Source organism: Ictalurus furcatus, chromosome 11 (genome assembly GCF_023375685.1).
Source record: "Ictalurus furcatus strain D&B chromosome 11, Billie_1.0, whole genome shotgun sequence".
In the NCBI taxonomy this organism is placed as follows: domain Eukaryota; kingdom Metazoa; phylum Chordata; class Actinopteri; order Siluriformes; family Ictaluridae; genus Ictalurus; species Ictalurus furcatus.
The window spans coordinates 15,143,354-15,161,153 of record NC_071265.1 but is presented as its reverse complement, the minus strand read 5'-3'; the positions used below and the strand labels follow the sequence as shown (position 1 = coordinate 15,161,153).

The following is a 17,800-nucleotide window of genomic DNA, read 5'->3' as shown; positions in this document are numbered from 1 at the left end:
CAACCAATCCAGACACAATTGGAAGGCAAGCATGAAAAAAAACAATGAAACGTTTAGGACAAAGTGTCTTGTTAGTGAGAGAATATGAGGAGATTTCCAAAATCTTGACTCAAAAACATTTCACGGTCAATATTTCAATGTAATATAACACCAAACATCGACTTGATTATTTTTGGGTGATTCACTGCTAGCTATGTGGCTAATGTTAAAGCAATCTTTATTTAACCTTTATTATTGATACTAATAATTTAATCTATTTATAGTAATCTACATGACAACCAAGAATAGTTAGCTGATATTCATTTACTCATTTGGCAAATGCTTCTATCCAAAGCAAAGTACAGTGGAGCTGAGCAGATAAAGGTTAAGGGCAGTTCATCATGACCCCAGTGATGACTGCTTGGCGGTGCTGCAATCTGAACTCACAACCTTCCGATCAGTAGGTCAAAGCCATGACTTCCTGTATATCCAGAGATTTGCACATGTTGGTAAGTATGTGTGGTGTGTACCTTGATACTAGAGCATTATGGTTACTGTGTGTGCATTTCATGTACCTTTAAAAATAAATAAATAAAAAATTCAACACAAAGCACTTTGGCCAGCGCTTCATCTTTAAAAAACAAAAACAAAAAAACTAGACATGATGAATCAGTACTGAATAACAGATCCAATACTTGCACCAGGGTGAGGGGAGGGAAGGTACACACCACACATACTTACCAACATGTGCAAATCTCTGGATATCGCCAGGATATTAAACAGGCACATGAGAGTTACTGACCAAATGAAAGAGACAGTGAACTGACAACCGACCACGCAGGTAATATGAATTAGATAACGAAACACACAAAATGGAGAGCTGCTAGCAGTGTGAATGTGAACATAAGATTTCTCAGTGAACTGATATTTAAAACCTATGATGCAGATTGTTAGAGGTTACAGTGGTGGAAATCACAACCACCCGTAATCAAAGCTGTATTTATTATCACATTCTTATCATTTTCAGCCTATTTCATTAGTCATTTGAATTACATGGGCTCAATTCAAACATCAGTTACAACAACTAAGCTTGAATTTGTTCTGTTGGTGGAAACTGCAGGGGGATGGAGGGGGGAAACTAATAAACAGCCACTATACACATTTGAATAATGAGCCTAATATTTTAATAGGTCATAAAATAAATCTGTACTGAGTGGTCAGTACAGATTTAGTACTGATCAGTGTCTGCAAAAACTTTGAAGCAGGGGGCTCTAGTAAATGGAAATAGGTGAAAAATATTCTGATGCTGGGTGATGATCCAGTGAGAAATGCATAACCAGTTTGGGATCAACATTTCTACATCAGCAGTAACCAGAATTGAACACTGCACTATCATGACGCTTATCATCAAGAGAGGTAGCCTGATTAGATCTGAGCTACATTAAAAATATTCCCCACCATATTCATTACTAATCCCTGACAGCCCAAGATATGTTTTCAATGTGACAAAGCCAAAAAAAACAAAAAAACAAAAAAAAAAACCCAAAAAACCCTCCCACAATGCACAGAAAATGAAGAACCGCCAATGAAAAGCTGTCAGGCACAGGGTTCTTAGTGAGGAGGATAAGAATGGATTTAAACGTAAATAAATTGGCTGAGGTGGTGAGAGAGGTGGGACTTGGCCCAGGGAAGTGTATTCTCTGACTGGCATTGCTAATAGGTCTTCAGTCTTGGCATGTTTCCAACGAACACAGAATCAGCCCTGTTGGTTAAGGCAGCATGAACGTCTATAATAAGGGCATTAAAATCGGGTCCTAACCTTTGCCACAATAAGCCCTCCTTTCACCCCACTCTAGACGGCGATAGTGAAGCCTAATAAAATCCTATTTACAGTTCATTATCCAAATGCCATGACAGTCCACTAGCCAGCTGACTTATGTGGCTTGTCAACGCTAGCTATTAGGCTGGATATTAAACGTGTTCATATTTCATCTGTCAGCCTTAATGAGATGGAAATGGGGTCTCATATCGTGGGGAGAAGAGCGCTGGACACCTTTTTCTTTCTGTCAGACCTGGGAAGAAGCCAGGTTTTCAGTGGCTAAAGCTTGATTTTTCAAATAAAAATGCTATGGTTGAGGAACTATTTTGACCGGTTATATGCTGGTTAAGATAAACAAAAAGTAATATTGAGTAGTATATAACATGCATGTAATTCCTTGTGTTCTGGATTTCTGTTCATATTAAATGTAAAATATATACAGCATAAAGAAGAATATGCTGTTTATCCATCACTTTTTTTGTTTAGCTTCTATTAAGTCATCTTCTATTAAATCACGTACTGGTGCACTTTGGATTGCAGAGGTTTAGTTTCCATTCTTACCCTTCCCATAGATTGCTTCAGTGGACTTTTATTCATTATACAACACTGCAAATGGGCAAAATACCATATTGTAATCACAGTGTGACATACTACGATTATGAAATGCCTTGCAGTGCATTAAAAACAAACTGACGAACCCCTGATAAATTCAGAGTAAATTATTTTGATCAGAGTCAGACATGTACAGTCTCACAACATACAATAGATCGCACTGCCCTTTTGAAATTCTGACACTTTCACTGCGGATTATCTACAATGTTCAACCCTTATCAATACAAATCCCATTAGCACATTAAATCAATTTGATTATCCAGTCAACTAACATGACAGTCCAATTCTTCACATTTTCAATTCCTAGGTCACCCTGCCTGCTTCTACACAAAAGGGTGGCTTTTAAGTGCCAGTCCTTAATCTTTTTAGTAGAAGACATGAAAAATGTATTTGTACCAGCTACCTATTGAACTCTTCAATTTCCTGCACTTAATCGATGGGCTAATGAATAGCCATGATAATGACGAGCATGAAAACTGCTAGCATACTTCAGGATGTGTAAAGAGAAAGAGAAGTGGAGAAAGATTAAATACTATACTGGATTATCCACATGGACTTACGCCTGTTTACAGATTGTATAGCTATGTTGATAGATGTATGACATCTCAGACTAGAAAATTAATGTGTCAACTATTCAAATGGCTAAACATGACTAGTAAAATTCTGAGAGCCATTTAAAAGGCTTCTCAGCCCACAACAAAAGCTTGTCAATACAACATCATTTGGGAGCCTCAAAAGAACCACTCAGAGCTCTTTTAAAGAGCGAAAACAGACACAAGGTGCACTCGGCCATATGTCACTATTTCTCTTACAGCCTCGGTTATTAGCCTGACCATTACTCCCTAGTAGCTGTTTCCCTCCACACAGCTATCAAAGCCTTCTGTTTGTCTGTAGATAATTCAATCCTCCTACCCCTTTACCCCCTGTTACAAGACAGAGAATGGGAGTAAAATGGACATCAGGCCCTTTCTTTCTCTTTTCTATAAAAAGACCAAAGACCCTGTAATTTTGCTCCAATTCAAACTTCATTTGCAATGGAACCCTCCTGCTATCATTTTTTTTGGACTACAATGGCTCAGCTCAATTAGGACAGACATCATGAATCCATTAAGCTTGGCCAGGCAAGCCTGCACCATTCTTTTTCTGGCCAAGGTAGACCAAGGGAAAAGAGAAGGGTGTACTCTTTAGTCATCGCATATACAAATATAAAAAAGCTTTATGGTTATATGTTTATGGTATATGTTTTAGCTTATATTAGCGTATTAGAATGATCAAAACCTGACTACTGGTTCAAATTGGTTTTAAAAATACCTACCTACACTACTACCAAAACACTATGCTGCATGTTTATAAATGTTGCTCGATAGGTCAACCCTTTTGGCACGTAGGAGTTTAATCTTTGAAATATGTTTCAAAGACCAGAAATCGACAGGTCTCCCAACTAAACCGATCATGATGTGTCCTGTTTGGAGAACACATTTTCAATGAATGCAACTCCTATATGCTCCTTTTGTGCTACTCACGATTAAGAGAAACCACATCAGCAGGGCCACTAGTACACAGGAACTGGTGGAACTGATGTAGGTCCCATAATGTGCGGATGAGAAATCAAACTCTTCGACTGGTTCAGTCCCCCTGTTGTCCATAAAACAGGACTTGGCCTTCACTGCTTTTTCTATGTCGCTGCTTTTAAATGTAATAGGCTCTTGTCTGTCATGCCATTGAGTATTTGAAGTAATGGTTTATGGTAAATGAGGTGGGGGACAGGAGGGGACGACATGACTGTAATAAAGCACATTGCTGCCAAGCAAGAAAAAAAAGTTCCTATCAGCATAGACATGTTGTCTATGATATGCATCTCATTATTAGTAGACAACATATCGTTATTACAATAAAAGTATGTTATTAGAAATCATGTGATTATTATAAGAAATCATCTGGTTAATATGGATGGACTGGATTGTTCTGGATATATGCAATACTTTTCCTTTTCTCATATTACTTCTCCCGTCAGTCTGATATATTAATCATTCCTTCTTTCTTCAGCATCGGCTTATCTAATGGAGTGCACTGAAGCGCATCCTTCCTTTTTCAAGCCCTCTTCTCGTGATGTGTTTTCAATTACCGTTGCCTGGACCCACAAAGGCAACCTGTGTGCTAATTCAATAAAGACACAAAGGGGCCAGGGGATGGGGCAAGCCCTCCCATTGTCATGGTAACGGTTGACTGACAGTGCTTGTTCTGCTCCTCTCTTGTCTCCCTGAGTGGCAAATGCTTACTTTGTAACTGTCACTCAAATTTTGACACCAGGACCTTGCACAGCCTTCTGTGTGTGTGTGTGTGTGTGTGTGTGTGTGTGTGTGTGAGAGAGAGAGAGAGAGAGAGAGTGTGTGTGAGAGAGAGATGAGGTAGGGTAAAAGGGCTGTTGACCATGGCCCTTCCCAGCAGGACACAACCTTAAAACAGACCCTCAGAAAAGACATTTGCCAGATGGTGTTCCCTTTTCTTTGTTAACAAATTCTTAATAATCAAAACTACACTATACACACTGCAGATAAAATGGTAGCATATTTAAATGCCTATAAGAACCAAAAGAAACATATTAAATGAAAGAAAATATATAGTAATTCATTGGCACCAGATTCATACTATTTTAGGAACTACTAATTCAAGTTCAAATTTCCTCGCAGCACACTGTTTAAGACATTCCGATCCTGTATGTGATAAATTACAAGACTATCACATACCAAAGATCAGTTTCTATCAACATGCACAGCTTGAGTGACTTGATCTACAGAGGCACTACGACAGAGTTAGGCCTTGGTAGAAAAATAATTACAGGCCTGCAAGGAATTAACAGGCCATGACTGCTGGTAATACGAGTAAATGTTTGAGAATCTTCTCAATATTCAACAATCGATACAGCAAACCCACAGAGGGACTGTGAACAATACTGAGCACTGAGTTCATGTCACACACATGAACATGGGTCGATCAGGATTTACTGCCAGCTAAAATGGTCATTACAGTGAAACATTTCTTGGATAGCAGATCTATTATTATTGTGCCATTTGTGATATTTGTGATCATTATTCTATTGTTTGTGTGCAGTGCAGTTTGGACAGCGACACGGTTTTGTTCTGACAAAACCAGAACTTTGGTTGGTAACTTTGGTAACACTGGGTTACAGTGCAGCATTTTAATCAACACATGCTTATGTCCACATTATACTGTCATTAAGGGCCATATTCAGAAAGGGTGACTCGAGTTCAAAAGTTACAGCGAGTTTTACTCATTGTATGTTGCTCATATTCAGATTTGGATTACATACATGCTTAAGTCGCTTTTAGAACATCACAATTAAGCACCAGCCTTTGCCTTTATACCCTCCAAAAATTAGGGATAGAAAATGAAGACTGAAGATCATGCTTTTTGCCCATTTGCAGTCAAATGTGTATATGAAAAGATGGTAAGCACTGAAATAAACATCTAATAGGAGTCTAGTATAGCGCCAATATATAGTTGCATGAATAGTCCTCAGGTGCATCCCAAATCGCATACTTGTGTTAGTCTGTGCCATTTTGTAGTATAAATAGGGTGAAAAATGAAGTACCCGGATGATGCACTTATTCAACCAAAAAAAAACCAAAAAAACGTGGAAGGTTGGACACTTCATGCACTCAACGGTCGCAGCTTTGCTTATGTAGTGGAAGAGGGGAGGGGCTACCAGGCACTGACGCTGGCTCAAATTTTCACAGAATAATAATAATAATAATAAAAAAGGTCATGTTGAGCATAAAAGGTAACATCGACAAACAGTAAAATGAAGAAATTAATTTTTGTTCACTCTGGGTATTCTGATAAAGCTAGTTGACCGGGTAATGGCTTATACTTCAGGTTAGTTTAAAAAAAAAAAAAAAAAACAAACAAAAAAAAAACTTTCCAACTGAGAGGATACTACCCTACTAAATTTCATATGCATGCATAGTGTGTAGTACATCATTTTGAGACACAGCTCTAGATTAACTTAAACAACATGGCTTCCACTCATTACCAGACAGCTTATACTATAACACTTGATCCAGCACCTCCCATTATGTTACATTTCATGTTTATATTACATCATGCTCTGACAATAACTCATGCACACAACTTAATGAAGCCATGAGATGCTAAACTGGTCAGACATTCTTAGTGTGTGCGTGTGTGTGTGTGTGTGAGAGAGAGAGAGAGAGACAGAGAGAGAGGAATAAGCTATTTTATAATGCTTTTAATTTGATAATTTGAGTTGTGCATGTATTAAATAATGGCAATGTTTTAGTAATTCAATACGATCTACTGTAAAGAAAACATGCTGAAGGTTAAGCTGATTGAGCGCTACACTTACAGCTCATTAAGTTAATTCATAGTTTTACCCATAAATTATTCAATCCTTGAGATAATCACACCATAAGATTTTGTCCCAGAATGCTATGCACTTTTTAATGTATGCTTTGGCAAACTAATCTGGCATTCTGCTCTGTGGTAGTCTTTTAAACATTATGCCTATATCGTAGATGATGTTTGTGGTCAGATGGAAAACAGTGTTGTGCTATGTACATTAGGGATGTCATGAGAACCGACATTCGGTACCAACATTCTTAAAACGTGACGGTAGTTGTTTTTCTGCAGTAGCGTCAGTATCGTTGGTAACGAAGGTTCCGAGGTTGCAATTCTTCCGGAATTGAAGGGGACAGCAAATACATGCAAGTGTTTTAGTCAGTTCAAGTGGTGAAGAAGAACGCCTACAAGCACATGGGAAAAACTACGAAAATGGTGACAAGTTTAGCTCCGCCCCCGCTCGTTGAGAGGAAAGGTGGTAAGAGATAAATATGGAAACACTTCGCATTCAAGCCAGATGACAAACATATAATTGATGCTGTGTGCAACCGATGCCATTGTTCATTTCAAACAAAGCAAGGAAACACCTGGAATTTGGCAAAGCACCTGAAAGACGGTCCTATATTATGTTTGTTTGAAGCAGCTGGATATTGTGGCTGTGAAACCAGCTAACGTTATCCTCCATGTAATGTTTGTGATAGACAGTTATTTGTTAGCGACGCTAACACATTGCAATGTTATAAACTACCTCCGAATGGGCCACCATGCATCTACATTCAATCCTTAGCAGGAGTGCACCTTAGCACTTGTAGCCTCCACTGTTTTATTAGTCATTGTCAGACAGTGTTTGATAACTAAAATATCCCCCTCTCTCTTTTTTTTGCCAGTATCAGTCAGAGGATGACGTCCTCCAGGAGAGTTTTTAATTTTATTATTTTTATTTTATTTTTATACCACACCGTGGTATCGAGTATTGTGTACTTTTGGTGGTATCGGTACCGACTACTAGATTTTTGGTATCGTGACATCCCTAATGTACATACAAATGGCTGTTCCTCGATGGATCCCCTGATAGGCCAGGGAAAGCTAGCATTCTACGCTTTTATTTTGAATCTAAGCGAGTTAAAACAGCAAAAGTTGTCATTGTCAAATAATTACACGGCACACAGCATGTCTGCAAGCCATGCTCATTATTTGAGTCCAATTTTCTCTACCCCCTTTCCCACCCAACCTCTCTCTTTGATTGGGTGTGTGAGTGGGAATTGCAGCAGTCGACCTATTCGAAAGTGACAGTTGCATCCCAGGTTCACGTCTTCTTTTTTTTTTAATGTCTTAAGCTACCTTTGATGTATTTTTCCACATGGTTAATTCAGTCACAATTAAGATTTTATACGTGACTGCAGCTCAGGTGGTAATTTGCCTTACACTGTGATTCTAATTGCCTGTTCAAACTTCAGTTATGATTATTATTAGCAATGCAGTGTAACAGCAGCTGTGTGTATGTTTGCGTTCCCTCTCTCTTTCAGTCTGTCCATCTCTCAGTGGGGATTTGTAGTGCTCAGTGGTAGTGGGACATGGAGTGATGGATGATCATTACTCCAAACTCCCTTCGCTTTCATGTTCCGTCACGCTTTACCACACACCAGCCGATAATGAGGCAGACAGGTGAGAGAGATTACAACACCCATACACACACACACACAAGGAAGAGTGAACAAGAGAACCATAACATCTGAACCAGATAAAAGCTCTTTGAAATCTGCATGAGGGGGAAAAAAATGTTGAAAAAGGGAAAAGCTCACATCTTCCCTGCAGAGGAGAGCCACAGACTTGTAAGGAACATAACGCACACAAAACTAATCTACTGTCCAAAACACACTAACAGACACTACACAGAAAGAGTACGAAACGAAAACAGCCAGAGTTCACATATTCTATAAGTAACAGCCAGGGCAGTTGGTTGTTATTGTGTGAAATATACATCCAATAAGAATCTAGTATATCGCCAATATATTGCTTCCCAAATCGCATACTTATGTACTATTCTACACTATTTTTTAGTTATTGTGTGTTGCTATAAGCATCCTCTTCTTTAAAAGTGCTAGACAGATGGCTGCTATTGCCTGAAAACACACACCACATCAAACTAAACAGCTATGAAGAATAAGAGTTCAAACAAAAACCAAGAGGGTTAGCAAAACATGCTGACACTGCAGCCTCAATGCTAGATATGAATGGAGACAGTGCTTGGCAGGGTTGCAAGGTCTCAGCAAAATTTTTAGCCAAACTAAATCCTGAAAACCCACACAAAAGACCTGAAACTAGCCTGTAATGTTTGGGTACTGGAAAAGGGAGATGCGTTTTTCTATTTTCTTCACCCTCTTAGTCTTTGCACGGAAAACTAGTTTTCTGTGGTATATTTTTTCATTTGAATTTTGCTTTTGATCTGCAATATGCCTTTTTTATGAGCGCCTGCTCCAGACATTGTACACTCCATAATCTCACTTACCCCTTCACAATCTTAGCAATATAGAACTGTTTCTGTACATCATACATACACACTGTCTGCACTTATATGTTCTCTTTGTTTGCACTGCCTTTGTTTCCAGTAAATGTGTTAGGCTTAATTCCAAATATTTGCTATATTTGTGCCATCTGTGGACCACCTACAACCATGTTCTGAAACCAGCCCAAGTTTTGGCATGAAACACATGATCCTTTCAACCCTGGTGTAAAAAAATAATTTCAAAATAAATTCATTTAGTCTTAATCCAACTGTCTGTCTTTCAAAATTGGCAATTACAAAAGAAATATAGGCGATAACGATAACGACTATTCAATCACAGGCACAATGCTTCCTAGAGGTGCACTACATCAGCAGGGCTTTTACTCTCCAAAGCCCTAAATCTCTCTGCTAGAGTGAGATTTAAAGAGAGATAGAATGGGATAGAGTTCTCTGAGGTGAAGAGATCCTTTTGATGCATGTTAGTAGTTTGTTAAATGTCCAATGGGTGAGACCAATACTGCGGATTAGAGTAATGGAGTAGGATTAGAGTAATGGAAACAGAATAGCAGTGCAATGCAGGTGGATATATATGTATAAAAATATAATGACTTCAGAGCTTCAATGGACCTTGTTATAGATTCCGCATGTCTCTGGAATGTACTGGAGGGTTGAAACACCAGTCTTATACAGGAATGGTGTTCCATCCCTCCAGTACATTCCAGAGACTTGCGGAATCTATAACAAGGTCCACTGAAGCTCTGACGTCCATATTTTATATGTATATATTATATTATATATATATACACACATACACACACACACACACACACACACACACACACACACACACGAGAGTTAGATCAGCAGTGAGCAAAGGGAAAAACAGATGGAACACATTAGTTCATTTGAAGAGGAGCCAGTATGTTCATGTCGTTGGTGAGGTTATATTTCCCCCCACAGGCAGAAAGTGGAATTACATTAAAATTATGACAAATCAAAAAGTGCATTGAGTCAGATGATGTTATCCTGGATGTGATGATGTTATCCACTTCCTGTAGTGGCAACTAATTAATTCACAATTCATTTAAATATAACATTCTCTCTCTATCTATCGATATATAAATAAAACCTCGAGCCTTGAGGTGGATGGGCTAAAACAGCAAAAGACCACATGGGGTTACACTCCTGTCAGCCAAGAACAGGAATCTGAAGCCATCATGATCACAGCCTCATTGAAACTGGACAGTTGAATTAGAAATGAAAAGAAAATCACCTGGACTTTTTCCAGTCTTCAAGTGTCTGGTTTTGGTGAATATCTGTGTCCATATGTGAGAGAGAGAGAGAGCGCCCTATAAATCTTCCCTGAACTAACCTCTGTGCACCCAAATACACTTTACTTCTTCAGCTCCTACTCCTCCTCTATTGACTGCTCAAGTCATTCTCTGCTATCTATTTACTGTGTGTCAAGATATTTGTGGATTATATGCAATGTTTGATTTTTGCTGATGCCTCTAGCTGTGCTTGAGATATTGTGCTGTCTGAAATGAAATGGCCTGTCTACCCTGAACTCCAATCGAACTGCTCTGGGAAAAGTTGGATTGAAAGGTTCAAGAGAGGGAGGCATTCAATCAGCTCCACAAAGCTCTGTCAAGTCTGGCAAGATTCACTGCAGTGAAGCAGTGGAGGGAAAAAACAGTTTGTGAACAAAGTGTTTGCAGCAGTTATAGGTCCTTAAGACCTGTCACCGCTGACTTTCTTTTCTCTGCTCTCTCAAATATTAAAAAACAACAACAAATTTCTGAGAATGTGTAGTGTTCCCTTTCAAAAGGAACTCCATGTTGCGTTTAGCATAACACTATGGGAGTGCCCTCGTGCACGACCAGCTGCTTACTTGCCACGTCACCTGATCATGGCAGGCCTATAAATAGGCATGATTTTACACAAGCTTCAGATGCCAGTCACATGCAAGGGCGCTCTCACAGTGTTATGCTAAACGCAACGTCTTGTTCCCTTCTCAGGGAACAGGGTTACATACATTACCCAGACGTTTCTTGCGCTACTAAACAAAGAAGGCTTATGACACATTCCACTCATCAATAAACCTCCTTAGAAAATCCACCTTAAAAGGTTTTGAAGACAAAAAGAAAAATTTTAATTATAGCCATGTTTCATTTTCCAGGCTCATCTTCATAACCAGTGATTAATACATTTCACTAAATGTTCAGCATGTATGATACACAGGTAGACATACAGAGCCTTTTGGACTATGGGAAGTCCAAGTGAGAGTCTCTCTCTCTCTTTAGTTTTCTGGTGGAAGCCACAAATGTTTAATAAGAAAAGAAAAGAAAAGGAAAGTAAAGAAAGAAAGAGCAGAGGAAATGAAAATCTCCACATAAACCCTTCAGTCTGTACGTCAGACACAAGACCCTGGTTCTGAACTCAGTCCGTCAAACAGGTTGTCCAAAAGTAGAATCTTCTACCGAGATCTGCTTCGTTTAAATCTGTTTGGGAAAACTAACAACCAACAAATCCATCGTTCTTCAAAATCAAAATGCAGCATTTACTGAAAGCAGCTGCAATGAACTTCCATTTGAACCAATCCACTTACAGGCATAATTCTGGAAAGTGGGAGGAAACCAAAGAAACAAACACAAGCAAAGAACGTGCAAACCTCCACACAGACAGTGTGGCGCTCAGGCTCAAACTGGGGACCCTGGAGCTGTGAGGTGGCACCGCTACATGTGCTGCACACTTAACACATTTATGACCATTTCAATTAAAATTAACATTACAACAATAACAACAAGCAGCAACACTGTGTGAATAATATATTTATATGTATTAGTTTGTACCACTTTCAAACTGCTAGAATGACAGCTAAACATATTAGTCTTAAATCCTTAAAGACAAGTCTGTGATTGCTTTCTAATTAAGTTAGTTTTATACACACACACACACACACACACACACACACACAATGAATATAGATCATATGAGTAACTGATGTTCTAATGTCAACATGGACCATTCACCAGAATTTCTGCCAATTTTATGTAAATATGGTAGAACTAATTATGAGTAAAGCTTGCAACAATCATAAGCCTGATGTCACGTCTCTCTGATTAAGTGTTCACAGTGGCCCATTCATCTCTGAGCAACAGAAAACCTAACCTTTTGAGTGTAGTGTCTTGTGATACTTCTATAATGTAGAGTTGAACAATCCCAGTTCTGCTTGGGCCATTACGTATAGTTCTGCTTGAGTGGTATAGCAGTCTTTTTTAAAAAGATTTTAAGCAGAAGAATGTCAATCAATTGTACTTATTAGGATATCAGGCCATGTTTGGATGTGTTTGTTTAATCACATTTTATTGCCTACTAGCTGCTATGGTGAGAAATGGCTTTAACCATTCAGAGGCATGCATTTTCCTGTTTCTTTTTTTGAATTAAATGTATTTTGATTTATTACTGGCATGTTATTTTAAAGGGGTCATGACATGAAAAAAAAAATTCCTTGAACTTTTGACAAAATAAGAGGTCATTGTACCATTAAAATGTCCTTGCAAGTTTCATAGCTTAATTCGCCCTCCACAGTACAAAAAGAGTATTTATTTAAACACGCTCCAAAAATGGCTCATTTGGATGTTACACAGGCAAATACATTAGCATATGTCTGCCCCTACAGCAAGGCATTGGCACCTACTTTTACATCATTGCACCATCGGCTCAGTCGCTGAAAAGAGTTCCACCCATGCTATGGCAGGGGGTGTTGATAAATCATTTATTGGCAAAGAGGTTAGCCAATCATAGCAGTTGGTAGCTACAGTGACGTCTTAAAGATAAAGATAAAGGACATAAAAACCAATCATTTCAGTCAAAGGTTCAGAGACAGGGTGGAAAAAGGTCATACATCACAAAAGTTTTTGTGCAAAAATTTTACTAATATTATAATTATACCTCAGGGAAGATAATAATAATAATAATAATAATAATAATAATAATAATAATAATAATAATAAAACACATGTCGTCATGACCCCTTTACAACAGTTCCACAAAAATACTTAAAGGTATTTTATGGTACTGTTATTAATATACACTTATCATATAACTGTACAGATCACAAATTATTTTTTTAGTTTATTTCATCATCAACCCATGAAATTAAACTCCTGGCTACACCACTGCTATCAGAGTAAAATATTCTTCTTGGCAAAGAAGAATGTTCTTATTTTACAATTTAGGATATAAAGTTAGATGGACGCAAAAACTGATTTCAGCTCAAAGTCTTGAATCTTTAACAGTCTGATACAGAAACTGCAGAGTATATAAGCAGAAATAAGACTGTACAAGCTTAGTGTATATCCTTAAGTATATCTAATGGAAAGGTGAGATATTTTAGATGAAATTGTAAGACTCCAAATTATGGCCTGAAGTACTGAGAAGTCAGTGTGGTGTTGAACCAGGCATGACTAAATCACCGGGTAAACAAGCCTGTATATTTTAACTAGTCAAAACCAAAATGTATGAGAGACACTACCGGTCAAAAGACTACCGGTAAAAATTCCAAAATAATTTAATATTTTAGCATCTTCAAAGTAGACCCCCTTTTTGCCTAGAATTTTCAGAAATGTATTCTTGGCATTTTCTCGACCGATTTCTTGAGGAATTCCCCTGAGATGCTTTTTAAACAGTATTAAAGGAGTTCACACCTACTGTACGCTGGACACTTATTGGCTGCTTTTCGGAATTTTTCACTCCGAGTCATCCGTTTAAAAAAAAAACACTTACTTGTAAATAAAATGCAAGTTTTCTAATGAAAGAAATAAATATGTTGGCACAATCATATTTTTGTCTACAACCCTGATTTCAAACATTTAATCATACACCTTCAGATCAAAAGCTTTTTAAGATCATGAGAAACTTTTTCAGTTTTTCAGCTTTTGACCGGCAGTGTATGATTTGCATACAACTGAAAGACTCTCAAAAGCAGCAATGTAATGATTCATATAGATACAGTGTAGTCTTGCTAAACACACATGCAGCAGCTGAACTGACATAAAGTGATGACATGAAGCTCTATGCTGCTAATGAGCACATCTGTCTTTTTTTTTTAATAACATTATAACACCTGCCTGGAATATAGTACAGTAAGCCATTTACAACCAAACAAGCTAAGGCTTTCTAAACAGAACATAACAGCCTGTTTTGTTAGATGCTACACCTGGTGTTTACCCAACGTGTTGCAACTTGCTACGTTCGGCTCAAGACAGACTTAACGACAGACTTTGCTTTCTCAAAACATCCTCCAAGCCATGGCCAGAATGAACGCTGTCTCTGGAGGGAAAAACCGAAGCATTTAAAACAGCATGGAGAAGAAAGGCTCGTTTCACACACTTCTGACTGAAGCAATTTCTTTACAGCATGTCCACTAGGGGACACTGCTCTCCTTGGTTCTTGTGCTTTTTCCATCCTTCATCAGTTGAGTCCAGCTGGCCTCTTGGCAGAACTTGAGGAAGGAGATGAAATTCTCTGGGCCTCTCTGAAAACTAGATCCACTCAAGAGTTAACTGAGGCCTGCTGGATCACTTCTTTTATGACCTAAAAAAACTGCGTTTCAATGAGCATGTAAATATTTAATGATGACACTACACAGGGGCATGTAACTCAGCTCTCTATTAACTAAAAAACAAGCCAAAAAACAACAAAAAACATTTCAACTCGGTGTAGTAACACCACATAGAACACTGCAATACTTATGCAAACTACATACATATATATACTAAGCATTGCAAAGGCAGGAATGGACTGTATCATAAAAAGTCCAGGGAGTCAAATGACAATGAGCTTAGGTTTATGCACTGCGCAGTCACAGATTATATGGTTCACCGCTGACAAACCATGAACAAATAATGCTTAGCTTTCAACCCACTAACCTAAATGTGGCCAATGAGTTCACTGTTTAAATGTAATAGAAGGGCAGAAAAAGGTGGCTTTAGGGGAGGACAGACATAGGAAAAGAAGGGACTAAAGCACTAAAGGTTAAAAAAAAAAAATTCACTTGCGTCTACTAAACAGAACGGAAACACTTGGACAGCATATGAGCAGCAATCCAAATGGAATCTGTGTGTGTACTTTCATGAGCCTGTTGCTCAATGCCCGGCCACCCAGTTTACATAAACACACTGCCCTTCCAGCAGTACAACAACCACTCGGCTTTGTCTTGAGCTCATGTTTATACATTATGTGGCCTCCATTTTAAACACACCTACCTTCTCTCTAGACTGATTGACCATTTCATCAGGTAAACCTACTATATAGATGCACGTTATACTGAATGTAGTCCTTCTGTTGCTATTTACAGTTCGTCTTACCTTTACCCAATCCATCATTAGAAAGGGAGCACTGCTGACCTGATGTTTGGACGGTGGACCTCAGCACAGCAGTGACACGGACATGATACTTGCTTAATTGTGTGTTTTTGGGGGGGAGGCAGGGTGCGAATGGGGGTGGTTCGCTGACATTATGACACCTGAATGTCAGTTCTGGGCTGAGAAACAGTTGAATAACCAAAAACAGTGGTGCTGTTGTCAGAAACTTACACTGGTGATGAGGCTATAATACAATTAACGTGTTGAAACACTTTCAGAGTTTGGGGTGTAAAAATACACAAATGCCATGATCGATCGATTGATCTACACACAGTGTATACACACACACACACACACACACACACACACACACACACACACACACACACTCCAGGATTTTGTGATTTTGCCATTGTAGAAATGAATACAAAATCAAGCAAACTCCACAATATTCACAAGAGCGTGCAATTTTTCAAAATTCCCACAGGTTTTCCGCAGATTTGGGCCAAGACGTTTCCTTAGATGTTTCCCTTAGAAACTGCCTGAAGCTTCTGTCTGAAAAGGGTGCCAGTGAACTTTTTATCCTGTAAATAAATTTAATTGTGCCTACTTGTCCACTAGGCAACTACGAATAAAAACTGGGATAGCAGTTTGTCCGTGGTGCTTCTGTATCTCATACACTCATGCCATTAACACACAAACACTGTCATGTTAGTGTCACTGCTGTGCTGAAAATGATGTTCCGAATCACATCTGATTAGTGGTGGTCTTATTGTGGTTAGGAACAGAGTAGACCAGGGCATATAGCACTTAAATTGTAGGTGTACCTGGAGATAAGTGACCACTGAGTGTGTTTGTGCGCCTGAAGATTGTCCAGGCCTTCGCTAGATGTTGTTGAGGTTTCTTAATGTTTGTCGCAGCAGTGCTGGTACATTGGTGTGTGCGTGTGGTGCATGTGGCTGTGCCCATGCTGGGATTTGCTCGTGGCTGCAGCAGACAGAGCCTGGAGACCCAAAGTAAACAAGCATCTTATCCACTTGCACAACGGGGCCTTCTGCCACAGATGACAGCCTACAAGAACACTTCCACCCCTAAAGCTCTGTGTGCATGTTTGTGTGAACGTGTGTGCATGTTTGCAATGGAGGTCTCTTGATTTGGCTTTTCCAAATTCATCCTTTATGACCGTGCATTCCAAACCACAAGTTCAGGCAAAAATTGTCCTCAGATACTACACGTTGGGATTAAGCCCGGCTAAATGATGCCGGCATACGATAGAGCAACGTTTGCTAATGTACTGCTGTTTCCTTTAATAACACCAAAGCTTTAAATTCTGATACTTCCTAAGTAACATCATGCTCCTTCTAGACAGTTTAATGTGCTCTGAAATCAGTATACAGCTTACAGCGCATGGAAATAAAAAATCCAGTATCTCAAAATATTAGAATAAAGAATTTATAATACAGAAATGTCGATCTTCTGAAAAGTATTTTAATCTATGCATTCAGTACTTGGTCAGGGCTCCTTCTGCATGAATTACTGCATCAATGTGGCGAGGCATTGAGGCAAACAGCCTGTGGCAATGCTGAGGCGTTCTGGAAGCCCAGGTTGCTTTGATAGCGGCCTTCAGCTCGTCTGTATTGTTGGTCTGGTGCCTCTCGTAGATTCTCTATGAGGTTCAGGTCAGGCGAGTCAGCTGGACAATCAAGCACAGTAATACCATGGTCAGCAAACCAGTTACTAGTAGTTTTGGCACTGTGGGCAGGTGCCGAGTCCTGCTGGAAAAGGAAATCAGCATCTCCATAAAGCTTGTCAGCAGATAGAAGCATGAAGTTCTCTAAAATCTCCTGGTAGATGCTGCATTGATTCTGGACTTGAGAAAACACAGTGGACCAACACCAGCAGATGACATGGCACCCCAAATCATCATTGACTGGAAACTTCACACTGGACTTCAAGCAACTTGGATTCTGTTCCTCTCCACTCTTCCTCCAGACTCTGGGACCTTGATGTCCAAATGAAATGCAAAATTTACTTTCATCTTACCATGATTGTGGTTGTATGTACTGAACCAGACAGTGCTTAAAGGCTCAGGACAGCTTTGCAGGTGTTTTGAGGTAATTAGCTGATTAAAGCTCT

At 39.0% G+C, this 17,800-nt stretch overlaps 1 protein-coding gene across 2 annotated transcripts in view; it reads right to left on the bottom strand.

Annotated features, from left to right (window-relative positions):
• Positions 1-17,800, bottom strand: part of pdzrn3b (PDZ domain containing RING finger 3b) — a 103,076-nt gene that overhangs the window by 26,273 nt on the left and 59,003 nt on the right. The gene's annotated exons all lie outside the window — the stretch shown is intronic.